Here is an 18,391-nt window from a genome sequence, read left to right as displayed (position 1 = left end):
TGCCTGACTTTTGAGAAGGTCAGGTCCTGATTTCTGTTTGGCGCTCCTCACTGGGTTGGGCGCATCCTCACGGGGTGGATCCCTGGGGAGCCAAGGGCTTGGCAGGACCAGTGGATTGCTTCACCGAGCAGCCAGTGCCAAGGCACACAAGGTGAAGTGCTTAATTGTGCTGGACTCTGCCCAGGCAGCTTGGGCCTCCTGCAGCCAAGACCTGATTGCAAGGCTGGAGAGCATGCCTGACAGTCCCAAGGGCCACCAGCACCCACCAGGAAGGGCAAGGCAGTTGGGTGGGGGCCTCAGGAGGAACCTCAGAAGGTCAAGGGCAGGGCGGGATGAGGCTTTGGCCTTGGGTCTTCGAGAGAGAACCACTGCTGTGCTACTTCTTACAGTAGTGAACTCTTTCTTTGAAACAATAGTGAACTCTTTCTTTGAAAAAGTCACAAACAATTTTTGCTCTCCCAGCAAAGAAGAGAAGTTTCATTTGACAATTGCTGACCAAGTACTTACTTGGAACCAGGCTAAGAAAGTTAGATTTTTGCCTCCTTTGTCAAAGAGTGCACAGTCTGGTGAGAGAGACTGACATGTAAACCGTCATGACAATACATTGTTCTAAGGGCGCCAGTGTGGAGCCTGGGGCCTTGGGACCCAAGCGGTGGCCGTGGCTCCCAACACCTGGTGGCCGGGTCATACCCTATAGAGGGTGGAACATTGGAGCAAGGTCTGGGTCTGTTTTTCCCACTTCAGGGCTGGGGAAACAGATGCATCCAGAACCTGGCTGGTCTCCAAGGATGCACACATTGTATCTCCATGCAGGGTGGTAAGTCCCTAGAATGCATATGTAGCCCTTTGGGAACTGGGACTCACGTGAGCGGTTTTCTGAACATTAGATTTGGAGCAGTAAACAGAAAGCCACTGGATCACGGGAGTACTTGACTTGCTTGCATTACTCCTGCGTTGTGAAGAAGCGTGATGCACGTCGAGGCTCCGCAGAGTCTCGTAACCCTGATTTCTTCTTTGTTTTTCTGTGCCCTCTTCTCTCTTCTCACGGAACCCCACATCCCTCTTTGTCAAAACGTGGAACGTTCTCCTGTTCTGACCCCTGGATTTCTCTCTCATGCTCTCTCCACCTCCGTGTCAGGTCCCATGCTCCTTGGAATCTGATTTCTCCCTGTCACTTGTCCCTGGCCTCCCCTCTGGCTGCCCTCTCTGTGCTCTCCACGGCCCTTATGCTGGCTTTTGCAACCTGCCAGTAAATGCCTGGGACCTCTGTGCTCACTGCTCCCTCCGCCCGCTCCTGCTGCCCTCAGATGTCCTGAGGCTTGGTCTTGGTGATCTGCCAGGGTGGCGAAGGTGCCCTCTCGGCCCTCTTGCTCAGCACTTGTTGCTGTCTAGTTTTCCTCCTTCTTGTACCATCTCTATCTAACATGGAGTGTCAGCACAGGAGGGCAGTGACCTCGCTGTCCCCTTCTCTCTTGGTCCTGTGGCCTCAAGCAGAGTGTGGTCCTGGGTTGGTAGCCCATCCGTGTTTGTCCAACGAGTAACTGTTGGACGCAGTTTCTCTGACACCTGGGAGGGTTCTTGACTTCTGTCATTGCTTTTTTAAAAAAAAAAAAATGTTAGAATCTGCTGTTTGGTTTTCGTCATTGTTTTTCTCTCCAATTATCTTGATTATGCATTACACAAAAGATGATAGAACAGTCTGTAAAGATAAAACCCTCTCAGAGGCAGGAGGAAGCAAGCAATGGAGCGGACAGAGCTGGGCCCTTGTCAGCAGGCGGGCGAGTGGGCGAGGCCAGGCACGCGGCGCTCTGCATTCTCGTCCACGTGCACCCGTGTGTGTGTCTGCGTTTGCTTGCTGCTGCTCGGGACGCTGTGCCTGAAGAGCAGTAACTGCACTTGGGGTTCTGGTGGTGGCAGGGGCTGCAGTGAGAGGCGGGCAGGTTCCCGTCCTGCTCATGAGCTGGTCAGCTCTCCCTGCTCCGGAATCTTCAGAACCAGCTGGTTTGAGCTCAGCTGCTAGATCTTCGAGGGAATGATGGCCCTGGAGGCCCAGGCGAGGCAGTTCTTAGATGAGCAACTGTGGGAAGAGGACTGTGACCAGGAGCCACGTCGGCCCGAGTGTGGGAGGCGGGAGGGCGCACATGGCCTTGCTCAGCGGGATGATCCCTGAAGCGCCCTTGGCTGGCATTCCAGGAGTGTCTCAGCCTTTGGACACTCTGGACACTGGTAAGAGATCAGCTGGGGACCCCGAGGGCAGGGGAGAATTCTCCCCACTGAGGAGTGTCCATTCAGGGCCAGCCTTGGAGGACGTGGCAGGAAGCCCTCGCCTGGTGGCGTGAGGCGGGCAGAGCTGGAGGGTGCACAGATGAGCCTCATCCTTTTCTTGGTGCCAAAGGCTTAATTTCCAGCACTAAAGATGGAGCCCTGTCAGGAGTCGTACGGATGTAACTGTACAGTCCATCAAGACCACAGGTATACCCATCACCCCGTTAGCCCAGCCTCATTACGAGGTGTGGTAAGAACCCCTAACATAAGATCTTCCCTCATGAAAGACTTGAAGTGGTCACTACCATATGGCCAGCTCCTGGTATTTGTCATGTAGTCGGTCTCTGGAGTTAATTCGTGCTGCGTCCTGAGGCTCTGTGCCTTTGACCACCACCTCCTTGCTCCCCACCCCTCGAACCAGGTCCTCCTGCCACCTTGGCTCCCACAGGAGAGTGAGGCCTTCTGAGCCCAGCTCGCCTCTGGTCAAAGGTGCCCTTGGGCTCCAACTTTGCTGTTGCAAAGGCAGGTTTCCTTCTGTTCTCAGAAAGTTGAATAAATACTTCGATAAAGTGGTTTTCAAAAAGAGGAAGAAAATAATGAAAATAAGAACAAGTGTTCTGGGGAGTGGGAACTGGCGTCCCAGTCAAGGAAGAGTGGACGGAGGTCATGCTGGCTCTCTCCTTCGGGTGTGGGTGGGATTCTGAACTCTGTCCCGGAGGCTTATCATTGGAGCCCCGCTCCTTTCCAGCCGGAGATTGAGGGGCTTCCGGAAGAAAGCACCCAGAGGACCGACAGCTGGAAGTGGAGCTAGGATGCGAGCTGGAGGCCAAGCAGAGCAAAGCCCAGGAAGGGTCAGGGTCTCGGGCCAGCACCTGGATCGAGGAACAGCGTCATTTGGTTCACAAGGACAAAGGCAACCTTGGCTCGGGAGGCAGCTGGCGAAGGCCGATACACAAATCTGTGTTTTAGTTTGTTTATTGAAATGTTTAAACATATTGATTTTTCTGAATACATCCAACAGTCGCTGGCTGATGAGCCAGCCCCCAAGCCATGGGTGTGGCGGGGTCTTTGCACACAGTGCTGTTCCCCATCATGTTTAACACACACACACACACACACACACACAAAGAAAAAAAAAAGAAAGAAAGAAAACGAACTCCTTACCTAGGGAACTTCTCAGAAAGGAGATGGGGACCCAGCCTTTGTCAGTACAATTGCAATGTGACTTTTTCCCTCTGGATAAAAAATGAACCTAGGAAACAGTGGTCTGTGCGACAGGCTCAGGCCAGCGGGTGGCGAGGGCTTTGTTTTAACTCTGGGGTTAAAGGTCGGGTGGCCAAGAGCTCAGGAGCTACATTGTGCTTCCCAAACAGGACCTCGACTTTAGGGAAACAAATTGCCTGGCTTGCCGCTGGCTTTCCTGTGGTCACCTGGGCACTTTAGCACACGGGGTGCCATCACTCAGGATTGAACCGCAGCGGGCAATTCCCAGCGGGGGAAGACTGGTGTCCCGGCATGAGAAACCGTGTCCCTTCCCCCGGAGTGCTACAGCCGGCGGCCAGTTTGATGGAGCCAGCTCTGTGGACCTGACGTGAGAGGAACCGATCCAAAAAGGGCCCAGGGGGCGTTTATTTCCCAAATAGGCTGTGCTGTTTTGGGAGAGGGGGAGGTAGCAGGTCGGAGAAGGTGAGAGGGGTCAGCTGGTCTTGCGGTCGAAAGGACAGTGTCTTGGCAGAGTTCTGCACACTCTGTGCCCACTGAGCCACTGGTAATGGCGACAGGGATCATCCATCGCCCGCTTCCTCACTTAGCTGTCCCCAGAGGGGGTCTGGGCCAGAGAAACCAGCCCAAATGCAGCTCATACAGTTGCTTAATGTATCGGAAAATTCAGAAGTGCAGTCAGGACCCAAGGCTGCGTTCAAACCCCAGGAGAGTTTTTGTGTTATTTTTCCCTTTTCCCTTTTTACCTTATTTCTTAGCTGAGGAGGTGCTGGGGGTTTGTGATCCTTTTAATGAACTTTATTTTGGAATTCCGTTAGATTTGCAGAAAAGCTGAGAAGAGGTGGGTCAGTGGACTTCAGGGCTGGTGCACACGCCCCCCTTCATGCTTGCCCGCGTCTCTCAGAGGCAAGCTGGGGTTGCTGCCGCCCCTTGATACAGCTTTTTAAAAGAAGTGCAATACTTACCGAGTTATTTTAATGGACACTACAAAAGTATGTCATTATCCTATCAGCCAGCACTACAACTTGGGGCACATTAAATGATAAAAGCAAGTCAATTCGAAGGACCGTGTCTTCAATATGAATGGAGACGGCACCGAGCTGGGCATGAGAGCGAGCCTGTGGCCTTCCCTCAGACCCCAGGCAGTCCAGGGCTTGCCCATCATCACCCTGCAAGTTAGTAGCAAGGTCCTGGGGGTGTAGGGATGGGGACCTGCTGCCCAGTGACCCTTCTGCCCCATATGGTGCCCCTCTTCTGGCCTGGGAGCTTGAGAGTAAGGCAGGAGGTGGAGAGGAGAGAAACCCTCAGTGGGAATAAAGTTTCCATTTCAATCATTCAGCTGATCCTTGACCCCCATTACCATGGACAATCAAAAACTGGCGGGAGGCACCACACTTTAAGTAAAAACATCATTTAAGTGGCCCCAAGGACAGGAGGAAGAGACAGATAATTGCAGGGCTCATCCAGTTCCACATGTCCATATGCACAGAAGAAGGACAGCCATCACCAGCAGGCGGTCACACCTCCGTGCCATGCTTATTCCTGAAGGGGCTCAACAGGTGCAGGCCCGCTTTTCCTCATGCAGGGGTAACAGGGATCCCCTTCTTACAGTGAGGGACCTGTGCAGAGGTCCTTAAGGGAACCAGAGCCCACAGGGGACCGGCTGAAAGAAAAGCTGTTGTGAATGTGCAAACGAAGCAGAAGTCCACCTTGGAGTGTTGGCCAGGGTCTGGAGCCTTCCCGGCTGCCCGGTCAGGCGGGTCCCCCCTGGTGGGTAAGTTTCAAGTCTCCCCAGGCCAGGTCCTTAGGGAGGGCCCTGGTACACTCCTTTACAGCAGACGCTGACCAGGGCTGACTTCGTGCCAGGCAGAGTTTCTGGGCTCCTTCAGCAGAATGTGCTGAGTGCACATGGGTACGTGGTGGGCAGAGACAGGTGCCCAGGTTGCCAGTGAGAGGGTCAGACAAACCAGGGAAGGGCGGGGACGCAGAAGCACAGCTGTGTGCTGAGGGTGCGTCTTGGAAGCGTCGGCAGAAGAGAAGCAATGGTTGTGCGTCGTGAGTGGACTTGGGAGGTCTCTTCTCGTTGTGGCCATGGTTCCCAGGAGCATGTTGAGATGGATGAGAACATTCACCCTGTTCATTTACTCAACACATACTTTCAGGGTCAGGAGTCCAGGCTCTGGGGAGACCATGGTCAGCAGCAGGGTGTGGAGACAGGGCTGAACCCTGGAGGAGCCGTGGAGCTATGTTTGACAGTTGTCACTCATGTGGCTGTCCAGGCACCAAGAGGTGATACTCAGTCCCCTGCCTGCTTGTGAGGCTGTGCTGGGCCCCTTGTCTCAGCTGTCCTTTCAGACACGTCAAGTGGCTATGATTGGCAAGGCTCTGCTGGTGACTTTCTGCCGTGTGGCTGCACGTGTGGAACTGGGGAGGGTCCTGGGGACGGAGCTTGAACTCCAAGGCGAGGGAGCATCCTGCGTCTGCGCCTGGCTCCCCGCCAGTATGTGGTGCCAGGGTGTGCGGCCTCTGTGGCCCTGAGTGAGTGTGCATTCTTCACACCCACGTCCCTCGGACATAGCGGCATCCGGGGTCCTCTGGTGGTTGGCTGCTTGTCCATTTAGCCGTGCAGTAGTTTTGTCTCAAAGAACAGACCTACAGACTGCAACTTGCCAAAGAGCCGTGCTCTGGGCAAGGGAGTTATTTATCTCTTTTGTTTGTTTCTTTGGAAAAAGAGGCCAGAGAAAGTGAGCTGATTCTTTGAAAGTCATTTCTCTTTTTCTTTGGTGACTGTGGCCTGGCGCTCTGTTCTCTGGCTACTGTTGCATGCTGTGGACGGTCCAACACCACTGTGGTGCTTAGAAAAGTCAAACGTGGAGGGTGTGTGCTTTACCACTCAGCCATAACTCACAGGAGCAGGCAGTTCACCACTTCAGAGTGCAGACAGGGGGCAGCATGGCCACACAGCCACTGTGGTGGCCGCCTCCAGAGCCCTTTCAATAGCCCAGAGGAAACCTGCGCCCACTAGTACATGCTCCTGCTTGTGCACGAACCCCAGCCTCTGGCAACCACTGACCTACCTTCTGTCGCTATAGATCTGCCTCTTGTGACACTTCATAGAAACGGAATCCACAAGGTGTGGCTTTGGTGTCTGGCTTCTTTTATGTGCCTCCACGGTCTCAAGGTTCCCTGTTCGGTACCGTGGATCAGAACCTCCTCCCCTTTTCTTGCCTCAGGATTGTCCTGCCTCCTGGAGGCCCACATTCTTCTAATGCGGTCCATATCCGATACTTTGTTTTTAATCAAACCAACTCCGAGAGTTTTATTTATAAAGTAGCTTTGTACAGGGAACCTTTCCATTAGTTCATTTCGATAAAGTGCATTCCGACTGGAATTTAGGAGAAGAGAGGCAAACGGAAGTCTTTTAAAGATCTGGAGACAGATTCTTTCCTGAGGATGTCCTTGGTTAAGGCGGGGGGAGCAAGTGGCCAGGGCCCTGGGGGGAGTGGGCATGGCAGCTGCTTGGGAGACCCTGCCACCCTTTCCGGTCTTGTCTCTCCTTCTCATAACTCTCTGACTCCTTCATGTCTTTAGACCTTCCAAGGTCAGAGAGTAGACCCCAGCCTGCAGAAGGAGCAGAGAGGCTGCCCTGGGGAGCAGAAACTCATCACCAAGATCATAACTAGGTCCAATGTTTTAAAAATAGAAATCAATGCAAACAAATCCATAGTGAGCACAGTATCAAAATTATTAATACAGACAGCCTCGCAGTGATCGCGGCTGCTCCCCACCCCTGGCCATGGCCACCTGCAATGGAAATGCTCATTCTGAGCCCTCGGAACCTCCAGGGTCATGGTGGAGGCTCTGCTAACCCCATCTCCAGGGAGACGCACACCCTGGCTCTCATTCCTACCTGTGCAGAACGGCCTCATTTCTAATGCAGTAATTTGCACACCTACCTCTCTGGGCAGCAGCCTCCATTTACGGTTGTTAGATCAATAACCACATCACTGAAGACCTGAGCTGTGTCTGTATTTTTTTTTTTTTTCTTTTTTTTTTTTTTTTTTTTTTTTGGTCTCTGCTTCTCTCTCTTCCTGTTTTCTAAGGGTTGCTACCATCACATTAAGTAACGTATAGACAACAATCGACTTCCTTTTTCTGAACCCCACAAGTTTCATCTCTGCTCGAGTCTCTTCCAGGTCACCCAAAATGGTGCTTCTCTCAGTTCAACATGGAGCTGATCAGAGGCCGAGCAAGGGGAGGCCCTTCTCTGATTTTACTTTCTAAGGTGCGTGGACGTCTCTCTGCTCTGAGATGCTGCCCACAGAGCAGGAACGGGAGAGGACACCAGACGCCTTCTCTGCAGAGGAGCAGGCCCGCTGCAGAGAGTGGCGAGGCTCCCCGCTCAGCGCTCCTCTGTGCAGCTGGCCTGGGGTCCTTTCTGGACCAGTGGATGTTGTCTCAAGGCCAGGCCAGACCATCTGGGTCTGAACTGGTGTGTCTTTGACGGGAAATGCACCTCTCTTCATAAAGGTAGGTGATGGTCCCAGGGCACAGCATACAGAAGGTGCTAGGTCTTTTTTTTTTTTTTTTTTTTTAACCATCAAGTTCTCTCACCCTGTGTTCCTAATGATATATTTGTCTCCAAACCCGCAGTTAAAAAGGAATGCTACGTGAGACTGGGTCTGACCCAGCGCAGCGATTCTCTGGTGTGCCTACCACCGCTGTCTGCTTTGTCAAAATATTTACTGCAATTTATAATGGCTGTCGGAAACCAGCCTCACAAACCCTGTTCTGCTAAACATGAAAAACATTTCTAAGGAAATTTAGTGCTTTATAAGCTGTTTTTCCCCCAATGATGGACCTAATTAAATTGAAGATGTGAATTGGTTAAAAATGTACATTATGTTAGCGCCCGAGTTTTAAACACAGAGTATAATCTGACTATCAAGGTATTTGGTAGACATGCTATTTATAGCAGCTGTGCGGATCAGTCACCCAAGGGTGGCATTTTTCAGTGAGATTTATGGAGGCCAAGGAACCATGTATTTATCCACATATTTAGCTTCCCAGCCTCCAAAATAGCTGAGGCTGGAGGGATCTCATAAGCCGTGGGATCTCATAAGCGTGGGAGCCAGGTTCTGAGTGGTAACATGGCTCTACTTTCCCGCAGCAAATCTTTCTGTAAGAGTGACACCAGAGATCTTATCTGCTGAAATGCAGCGAGGGACAGGATGCGACCTAGAGGGTGATAACCACGGAGAGGGGGGAGTGCAGCGTCAACATCGGGGCCAGTCTGAAAGAATGCGCCTTGAACCACCCACCTTTGCTGCTCCGCGGGGCGTGTGTTCGGGACCACAGGCCAATGCCGATCAGAGACCCCAGAAGCCAGGGCACGGGACCGCTGGGAAGCTGGGGAAGGGGCCGGTCCTGAGGGGGGTGCTCCACATGAACAGGGTAACCTGAAAGGACCTCAGTGACCGCGGTACAGCTGCCTGGGGAAATGAGCTCACGGCCAGGGGCCAGGGGTCACCAGCCAGAGAGACCTTTCTCCTGGCAGGCAGAGCAGCATCATGTCCGCAGAGATCCAGGCTGGGAAAGGGGTGGGGGCTGGTGCCTGATGAGGAGCAGGCTCCTGGGGAGCCCGCTCTGTGCCAACGGTCACATCTGAATCTGTTCTGATCCTCAACAGAGGAGCCAGGGCCCACTGCGAGAAAAGGGAAGCAGCAGGGCCCGTCCCAGTGACTCTTCCTAGGTCACAGGGTTTGTAGGTAGCAAAGGGGCAAAGGTGGGCCTTGTCCCCGAGGCCCGCGGCTCCACAGCTGTGCCGCCCTTGTGAGGGTGGTGTGGCCAAGGGGCCCAACCATTCTGGAAGTTCACACTGAGAAGATTCCACAGCTCTGACTTGGGCACCGGGCAGGAGGCCTCGCCGAGCGCCGGCTGTCCACCGAGGCCGGCCCCTCCCATGTCTGTCTCTGAAGCTGTGCCTCCTGTGCGGTGACTTCTGGTTCACAGCCAGTCTGAAGCTTTTCCATGTATGGTAGCACCGCGAACTTCCTTTGAACGTAAGCGTATGTACACGAAGGAAAAGTGCCCACGGCCCGGCAGAGTTTCAGGTTTTAGGTGCTGTGTGGAGTAACGTTGACTCACACTGGGAACGTCGCTCTTGTTTTGATTCCGTTTGTTTATGATTTAAAAAAATAGGCTTTTTGTAGATTCACAAAGAAGTGGAGGAAGCAAAGCAAAGTCCGTGTGCCTTTTACAGTTTCCCCCAATGGCAGAATCCCCATGTCACAGCTGATAGTGACCGCGATGGAGTCAGGGTAGAGAACATTTCCATCCCTGCCCGGACCCGTGGCCACACTGACTTTCTCCTACCCTTCCTGTCCTCCTAACCTCTGGCAACCACTAATCTGGTCTGTAGTTCTATCATTGGTCATTTCAGGAAAGTGATATAAAAGCATGGTTTCATATGCAGACTTTGGGCACTGACCTTTTTCACTGAGCTTGATTCCTCTGGAAATCCATCCAAAGCTTGTTCCTTTTAATTGCTGAGTAATATTCCGCTGTGGAATGTGCGACAGTTGGTTTAAACATCGATCTGTTGAAGGACATCTGGGCTCACTCCCGCTGTGGGCCATCACAAAGCCAGCACTGTGAGCATTCACAAACAGGTGTTCACATGTCCATGTTTCCTGGGCTCCGGGCAGAACGTCCAGGGGCACCGCTGCTGGGTGGATGGCTGCCTGCGTGTTTAGTTGGGCCTCTTGGGATGGCTGTGCTGCTTTCCTTCACAGCAGCGAATACCCAGCATGACCACGTCCATGTCCTTGCCAGCATTTTTTATTGTTGTGTTCTGACAAGAGTACAGAGACGTGTCCTCGTGGTTTTAAGTGGCATGTCCTTGGTAGATAACCACGGTGAATGTCTTTTCGTGTGTCTTTTGCCGCAGGTTTGTCTTCCCTGGCGATTTGTCTCTGATGTCTTTTGCTCATTTCCTAATGGATTGTCCTTGGATTTTTTTTTTTTTTTTTTTACTTTTAGTTTTTCTAAATTCTAGAAGGGAGTCCTTTGACAGACATGTTGTTGCAAATAGTTTCTTCAGGACTGTGGCTAGCTATTGTCTTATTATAAGAAGAGATTTCTCTATAGTAAAGAGTTTTCATCTTAATGAGGTGAAACTTACCAGTTTTTCTTGTGTGGCTCACGCAAGAGTCTAGAAACTCCTACTCAATGGGTCACTAGCTCCACTGGAGTTTGTTGAAAGACTATGCTTTTTGCTACAAAATTGCTTTGAACGTTTGTCAAAAGTCAGTTGGGCATATTTATGCAGTTCGATTTCTCTTCCGTAACTATTATTCCTATTCTGTTCTGCTGATCTAGTCCTGTGTCTATCCTTCTGACAATACGGTCTTGATTACTGTAGCTCTATAATAAATTTTCAAATCGGCTAGACTGATTCTCCCGCTGTATTATCCTTCTTCAACATTGTTTGAGTTATTCTAGTTCCTTTTCCTTTCTATATAAATTTTAGCTTTTTAGAAAATCTTACTGGGACTTCGATGGGAGTTTCATGAAGTCTGTATATCAATTTGGGGAAAATGGACATTTTTACTATGTTGAATCTTCCAATCTGTGAATACAATCTGCCTTTCTATTATTTAGGAATTTTTTAAAGTCCATTCATGAGTGTTTTATGGGTGTATATATGCATGTCAGTGCATATAAGTCTTGCACATGTTTGGCTAGATTTACGCCTAAGTATTTTATTTATTTTTTTGAGTGAGTGGAAAAGGCGTTGTGTTTTTAGTTTTGGTTTCCTGATTCACAGCTAGCTGCAGACATGAGCTGATCTTGTACCCTGCGGACTTCACTTATTAGTTCCAGGAGGGTTTTGGGGGTGGGATTCCTTAGGACTTTCTACAGAGACAGTCAAGTCGCCACTCTTCCCTGTAGTCTCTTCCCACCTTACTGCCCTGCCTAGAACTGCAGGAACCGCTGGATCCAAGAGGGGAGAAGGGACGTCTCTGTCTTGCTGTCGTCTCGGGGAGAGAACTCCATTTTCACCATTGAGCATAATGTTAGCTCTGCGATCATGTTAGTGCTATTAATTACATTAAGAAGATTCCTGTTGCTATTTGTTGTTGTTGTTCTGGGGATTGAACCCAGGGTCGCTGAGCCACATCCCCAGCCCTTTTTTGGAGACAGGGTCTTGTTAAGTTGCTTGGGGCCTCACTCACTAGATGAGGTTGGCCTCAAACTTGCCATCCTCCTGCCTCAGCCCCTGCTTATTGCTCCTTTTTAGAGCTGTTTCTTCAGGAAATGAGTGTTGTCTGGTATGGGATAGTTTCTCCGTACTCTGCCGGCGGGGTGGATTGTGCCGCGTGCGCCCTTGGAGCCCCTGATCATGGTGTGCAGTTCTTCCCTATCATAGAACTCCATTGCTGATGCTTTCTGAAAGGTTTTGCATCCATATTCTCGAGGGATATCGGCCTGTAGTTTCTTTCCTCATGCTGTGTGGTGTCAGGATGATATCTAGGGTCATATAATCACCTGGGAAGTATGCTCTCCTCTTGTGTTTTCTGGAAGAGATTATATGGAATTGGTGTTGGCTCTTCTTTGAAAGTTGGGTAGAATTATCCACATCAGGGCCTGGGGGCTTCCGATGTGGGAGTTTAAAATCACAGGTTCCATCTGGGCAGTTTCAGTGCTATTCATACTGTCTGCTTCAGATGCGGTGGATTCTGGGTAGCTTGTGCTTCTTGGAGGACGGGTCTGTTTCAGCAGCTTCCTCCTGAGCCTCCTGATGCCCGGGGGTCTGTAGTGATGGCCCCTGGCTTGTTCCTGCTATCGACAGGCTGCGTCTTCTCTAATTTTTCATTTGTCTTTGAAGAGATTCTAAATCAATTTTATCAATCTTGTCTGAGAACAAACTTTTTCTATCATTGATTTTCTCTATTATTTTTGTTTCAATTGCATCGATTTCTCCCCCGTGTCTGTTATTTCTTTCCTTCTGCTTGCTTCAGGCTTTGCTTTGCTTTCACCCGATTGGCATGGGGCTCGGAGCTTTGACTGGAAACGCTGTCTTTTCAAATGTAGGCAAACAGCCCTATGCATTTCCCTCTCAGCCCTGTTTTAACTGTGTTTCACAAATTTTGAGATGTTGTATTTTTGTTTTCATACATGGGTGTATTTTTAAAAATGACTCTTGAGACTTCTTCCTTGAACCATGAATTATTTAGAAACATACTGTTTAGTTTTCAAGTATTTAGAGTTTTCCCGTTGTCTCTCTGTTATGATTTCCAGTTTGATTCCGCTGTGGACTGAGAACACACCTGTATCATTTCCGTTCTCCAACTCTGTTTAAGTTATTTGGTGACCTGGGGGATAGTCTATCTTGGGGTAACTGACTAGATCCAATCAGGAAGTTGAAGTCACACAGAAGCTTAAGCAAGAGTGGTACGATTATAAGAGCGATTAACCATACGAATCGTGACTATAAGAAACAAGGAGGCTCCTTTCAGTACCCCAGGCTGGAGAGGGTACCCAAGGATGAATGAGAAGGAATTCAGATCTCAGGGAAGAAGATGTGATCTGCCGCTGGGGAGCTGAGGACTAGTTCAGTTTGGCCAGATTCACATTGGTTGGAGTCGCTGGGCAGACAGCAGGCAGCAGTCCCGAGGGTAGAGATGGACTTCTTGAGTCTTCGGAGCTTGCGGTCTGCAGGATGGGTAGTGGTGCTGATCTCTGTGGATGCTCCGGCCATGGCAGACTCTCCAGGGTGTCACGGAGGAGTGGCCGGTTCCTGTGGACTCTGCCAGAGCGGAGCAGGACTGGGGCTCCACCCTGCAGAGTTCCTCTGCTATCTTCTGTTGGCAGAACTCAGCACTGTGCTCACTGTCTGAGAGAGAGGTGGTGACCACACGGTCCAGGAAATGAACCGGTTCTTGGACGGTTCACAGAGCACGCATGCAAGCCGCCCCGGTCACCTCAGCAACTGTGTGATTGGGCGTGAGGGGGCAGTTCATATCTCTGACCTTCTTCAAGGGCCATCCCGGTGTCCCTTGCCCTCAGGCAGAGCCTCCGCTGCTCTGGCTTCTTTACCTCTTCGGGCACCTGGTAATCCATGAAGTGCTTGAGCATCTACTTTACCTCCAAGTCAGTCACCCTGGCGTGTGGCCGCAGGTCCCTCAGGGAGGTGTGTCCCAGTGGCCCTGGTTCAGCATCCTCTGTCAAGGGAACCGGGTTTCCTTTCAACCAAGGGCCTGCAGGTCCGTGGACTGACTCTGCTCTGAAAACCGGGCAAACGGCCCTGGTTCTCCATCTGGAGACTCAGCTCGGGTCCTTGTTCCTGTGCTCAGGAACAGGACAAGTGTAGATCCAGTGATGTCCTAGGAGGCTGCCCAGCCGTCCAGTCCTCGGGACAGCATGGTCCTTCAGCCACGGTAATCCAATTGCCGGCATGTCCACATTGCCTGTGGCCAACAGGCCCACCTTACCTCCGACAACCCCTACTCGGGGATCCTTCCCACCTAGAAATGAGGGAGTCCTTCTCCACGGTGACATCCCTGCAGCCCTCCTGAGCCCGAGGCAGGAGCGGCCACAGAGCTGGGGAGGTGGTTGCTCCACAACGTCTCGGTTCTCTGGTGAGGAAGGTGCTCCTGGGTCTTCCTGAGGGGTTGGGAGTCTTGGCATGTCGATCCCATTAAATGTAGGTCACCTCACTTCTGGATTTCTGCCAGCCACCTAGTCCTGTGCAGCTGATGCACGGAACTGAGGCTCTGGCAAGGCGCCCACACCGAGGGACCTGGCGGAACCGCAGGGTTGTTCATAGCCTCCTGGGCAGCCAGCCTCAGAACGCGTCTCACCCGTCCCGGTTGCGGCCGATGTGTGTCCGCAGGGCCCTCCGGCCCCTCTGTGTCCTGGGTGCTGCCCCCGGGCTCATGTGGAAGTCTGGCTCTGGGTGTGGGTCTCGTGGCAATAGGGGCGGTTCGGTGGGTTCCCAGAAGGAGCAGCAACCTCTTTAAAGACGTCTCCCTGCTGAGGAAGGCTGCTCGTCGCGGTCACTGTAGGGACAGCTACTGCTACTTGCAAGGGAGGCTCAGGGTGGCTTGTCGCTGTCCGTTTCTAGGTCCAGTATGACGTCCTCATCCGGCCTAAAGGGTCACCTTCCCTCCTGATTAACACTCTGCTTCCTACGAGAGGAGCGCATGAGACTGTGGATCCAAATGGCCGTTTTACTTACATTTATTTATTGCATTTGTTCTTTTTAGGTATGCATGGCGGCAGAGTGTATTTTGGTATACTGTACAGGCACGGAGTATGACTTATTCTAATTAGAATCCCATTCTTGTGGTTGAACATGAAGTGGAGTTTCACTGGACATGTATTCATTTATGAACATGGGAAAGTGATGTCCAAGTCATTTTACTGCTCTGCTGCTTCCCATCCGCCTCCCTTCCCTCCATTCCCCTTTGTCTAATCCAGCGAACTTCTATTCTCACCCCCCCCACACACACTTACTGTATGTTAGCATCTGCATATCAAATAGAACGTTTGGCCTTTGGTTTTTTGGGATTGGCTTATTTCACTTAGCATGATAATTTCCAGATCCATCTATTTATTGGCAAATGCCATGATTTCATTCTTCTTTATGGCTGACTAATATTCCATTGTGTACATATACTACATTTTCTTTATCTACATCTGTTGAAGGGCACTTAGGTTAGTTCCATAGCTTAGCTATTGTGAATTGAGCAGCTATAAATATTGGTGTGGCTGTTGTCACTGCAGTATGCTGATTGGATGTTCTTTGGGTATAGACTGAGGAGTGGGATAGCTGGGTCAAATGGTGGTTCCATTTGATTTTCTGAGGAATCCTCATACTGCTTTGCAGAGTGGTTGAACCAATTTGCAGTCCCACCAGCAATGTATTAGTATACTTTTCCCCCACAACCTTACCAACATTTATTGTTACTTGTATTCTTGATAATTGCCATTCAAACTGGAGTGAGATGAACTCTCAGTGTACTTTTAATTTTTTCATCTATTTGTTGAACGATTGTATTTCTTCTTCTGTGAAGTATCTATTCAGTTCCTTTGCCCATTTATTAAATGGGTTATTGTTTTTTTGGTGTTAAGTTTTTGAGTTCTTTATATATCCTGGAGACTAATGCTCTATCTGAGGTGAAGGTGCAAAGACTTTCCCATTCTGTAGGCTCTCTTTTCACATTCTTGATTGTTTCCTTTGTTGTGAAGAAGCTTTTTAGCTTGATACCATCCCATTTGTTGATCCTTGGTTTCACTTCTTGTCCTTTGGGAGTCTTGTTGAGGAAGGTGATCCTAAGCCAACATGGTAGAGATTTGAACCTACATTTTCTTCTAGTTGGCACAGGGTCTCTGGCCTAATTCCTAGGTCCTTGATCCACTTTGGGTGGAGTTTTGTGCAGAGCTACCTATGGATTTCCAGCTTTCCCAGCACGATTTGTCAAAGAGGCTGTCTTTTCTTCAGTGTGTGTTTATAGCGTCCTAGTCTAGGATGAGCCAACTGCACGTATGAGGGCTCCTCTCGGTGCCTTCTGTTCTGTACCATTGGTCTACCTGTCTGTTTCGGTGCCAGTACTGAATGGTCATTTTAATTCAGCAACCCGCACCACTTAATTTCGTGTTTGGGCTCCAGCAACGTTGGTCCTGCCGGTGCAGGAAATACGAGCATCTTTCATGCTGCCACAGAAGCTGTCTGATTTTCAGGCTGCTTTGAGGGGGGAGTTGACGGACCCGAGCTTGTCATTTTCTCTCTGTAAGTGCTGAAGGACTCCCCAAGAAATCCATTTCACATGGCAGTCCTTACGGCCATCACCACCGCGGCCCACACCAGCAGGCCTGCGCCCCAGCTGGGGCTCCATCACGAATGTCGGCAGGCAATGCTGAGTAGTTGGGACGTTGTGGCACGCCAAGGTCCTCAGCCGCAGTTCTCACTGGCAAGGACCTCAGCGTCATGCTCAAGTCCAAGGACAAGGACAAGGCAAGCCCCAGGTCCCATGTTTAGGGGTCTGTCTCTTGGGACTGCCCAGGACCGAGCCTGCCCCTGTCTGTGTCCACTTAGGAGATGGAAACTGCCCCGTGAGTTGTGCTGTGGAAGGGCAGTGTCAGAACCATCAGCCATAATGGGGGAGTGACCATAAGACACAGGACACCCGCTCAGAGCCCGGGGTGGAGGAGAGCACTCTGGGAAGGGCACACTTGGGAGGGGTCAGTTCTCGCTGGAGAAGCCAGCCTTCGATCACCTGGGAGTAATGTGAGCTGGTCTGGAGGTGCGGGGTCAGTGGCCTCGGTGGAGGGAAGCTGGAGAGCAGACACTGACCAGCGGCGGGTGTGCCCTGCCAGTCTGGGCACTGGTGGGGTCAGAAGGTCAGAGATCGGGCTGCGTGGAAGGGAACAGGGCTTGCTGAGGGAGCAGTCGCTGGGTGGACTCGCGGCTGCAGGCGGCGGACAGGTTGTCACCATCCCAGGCGGTGAGCTGCAGAGGGACCGCATGAGCAGGTTCCACAGGACCTCCTGCCACCAACTGTAATCTGAGTTTAGTATTTTTCATTCTAACATTTCCATTTGGTTCTTCCTTTGCCTTGGTTTCTTTGGAGGGTTCCTTGGAGCACCCCGTCGAAGGCCGCCTCCAGGCCGGCGGGCAGACAGCTCCTGCACCTTGGCGTGGGCCTCCGTTGGGGCGTCTTCTCTCCGCCCGACTGAGTGGGAGTCTGGGTTTAGCAAGACTTCTGTTTTAGCTTCCTGGGACTCTGCCCGGGCAGGGGAAGGGGCCAGAAGGGGCCACTGGGTCGCTGTTGACCCTGGGCCAGGTCCTCGCTGCTGCCCGGGAAGGGTAGTAGCTCCGGCTTCTGGTTGGCCAGCAGGAGACAGAGAGGAAGGCCCCGTCTGGTGCCCAGCAGGGAGGGCTGTGGGCAGGGGTGGACGGCTGCTGCTCTCTACCACCTGGCTAAGCCAGCTGCCTCGTCCACAGCGCCTGCGTGTGCCCACCGTCTTCCTGCCGTGCCGCCCACACCTCGGATCTGAAGCGGGTGGCGTGGGGGTGATTCGTAGCCTTGGCTCCCACGCTGTGGGGTCCCGTCGGTGTAGGGGATGCTTTCCCACCTTTCTTTGAATTCAGCATCGCGTCCGTCTGCTGTTTTCCTGGGCTCTGGCTGTGATCACATGAAACAATAACCCTCACGATCCATATTCTGAGTCACGTCACTGCACAGCATCCACAAAGCTGTTTACAGTCCGCCACACAGTTGCGAATCGGGGTGACGTGCTGCATTTCATGTTACCTGTTCTGAGCTGCGAGGATCTGTGACAGGCCTTCATCATGGCCAGGCCGCAGTGGGGAGATCTGGCCTCACACAGCCCTCGAGGAGGAAGGGGGAGACCAACGTCCAGCGCATGGTGAAGCCTTCAGCTTCGCTTCCTCTGCTCACCAGGAGAAATCATCGCTCAGTGACTGAGACTGTACCTGACTGGCCATTTGACTAAACATGGTGCTAGTATTTGTGATTTCCGACCACTTCATACTTAGACATCAGTCTCCTCATTTTGCAGATGAGGAAACCAAAGCCCAGGGAAATAAAAGTTGCCTAGAAAGAATCACAAAATATTGTTGAGCAGGTTAGCATCTCTTGAATGCAATTCCTTGAGTCTGAGGGTCAAGCCCCAAACATGCCAGGCACTTCCCCCCTCAGGGCCTTTGCCTGGCCCTTTGCACTTCCTTAGTCTTTATATTGCCTGAAACCTGCAACCCTCTTCCCCAAGTGCCAGCAGGGCTTACCCCATCACAGGGCCCACCCCAGGTAAAGCCATAGCCTTTGCTCCCCTCCTGACGCCTCCACTTTCCTTCCTCGTACTCGCAGACTCCTTC

At 51.5% G+C, this 18,391-nt stretch overlaps 1 protein-coding gene across 11 annotated transcripts in view; it reads left to right on the top strand.

The window, feature by feature from the left end:
* Positions 1 to 7,657: 7,657 nt before the first annotated feature.
* Znf831 (zinc finger protein 831) overlaps positions 7,658 to 18,391 on the top strand; it is an 81,479-nt gene continuing 70,745 nt past the window's right edge. For 10 of the 11 annotated variants that reach the window (XR_007107276.1, XM_047541779.1, XM_047541781.1 and 7 more), the window contains exon 1: positions 7,658 to 8,016. The gene's annotated coding sequence lies outside the window, so the exon portion shown is untranslated. The remainder of the gene's footprint in view (positions 8,017 to 18,391) is intronic. The other variant, XM_047541780.1, reaches the window with a different exon arrangement.

The sequence above is a fragment of the Sciurus carolinensis genome, chromosome 2, assembly GCF_902686445.1.
Source record: "Sciurus carolinensis chromosome 2, mSciCar1.2, whole genome shotgun sequence".
Classification (NCBI taxonomy): Eukaryota; Metazoa; Chordata; class Mammalia; order Rodentia; family Sciuridae; genus Sciurus; species Sciurus carolinensis.
This window is presented reverse-complemented; position numbering and strand designations above follow the sequence as displayed.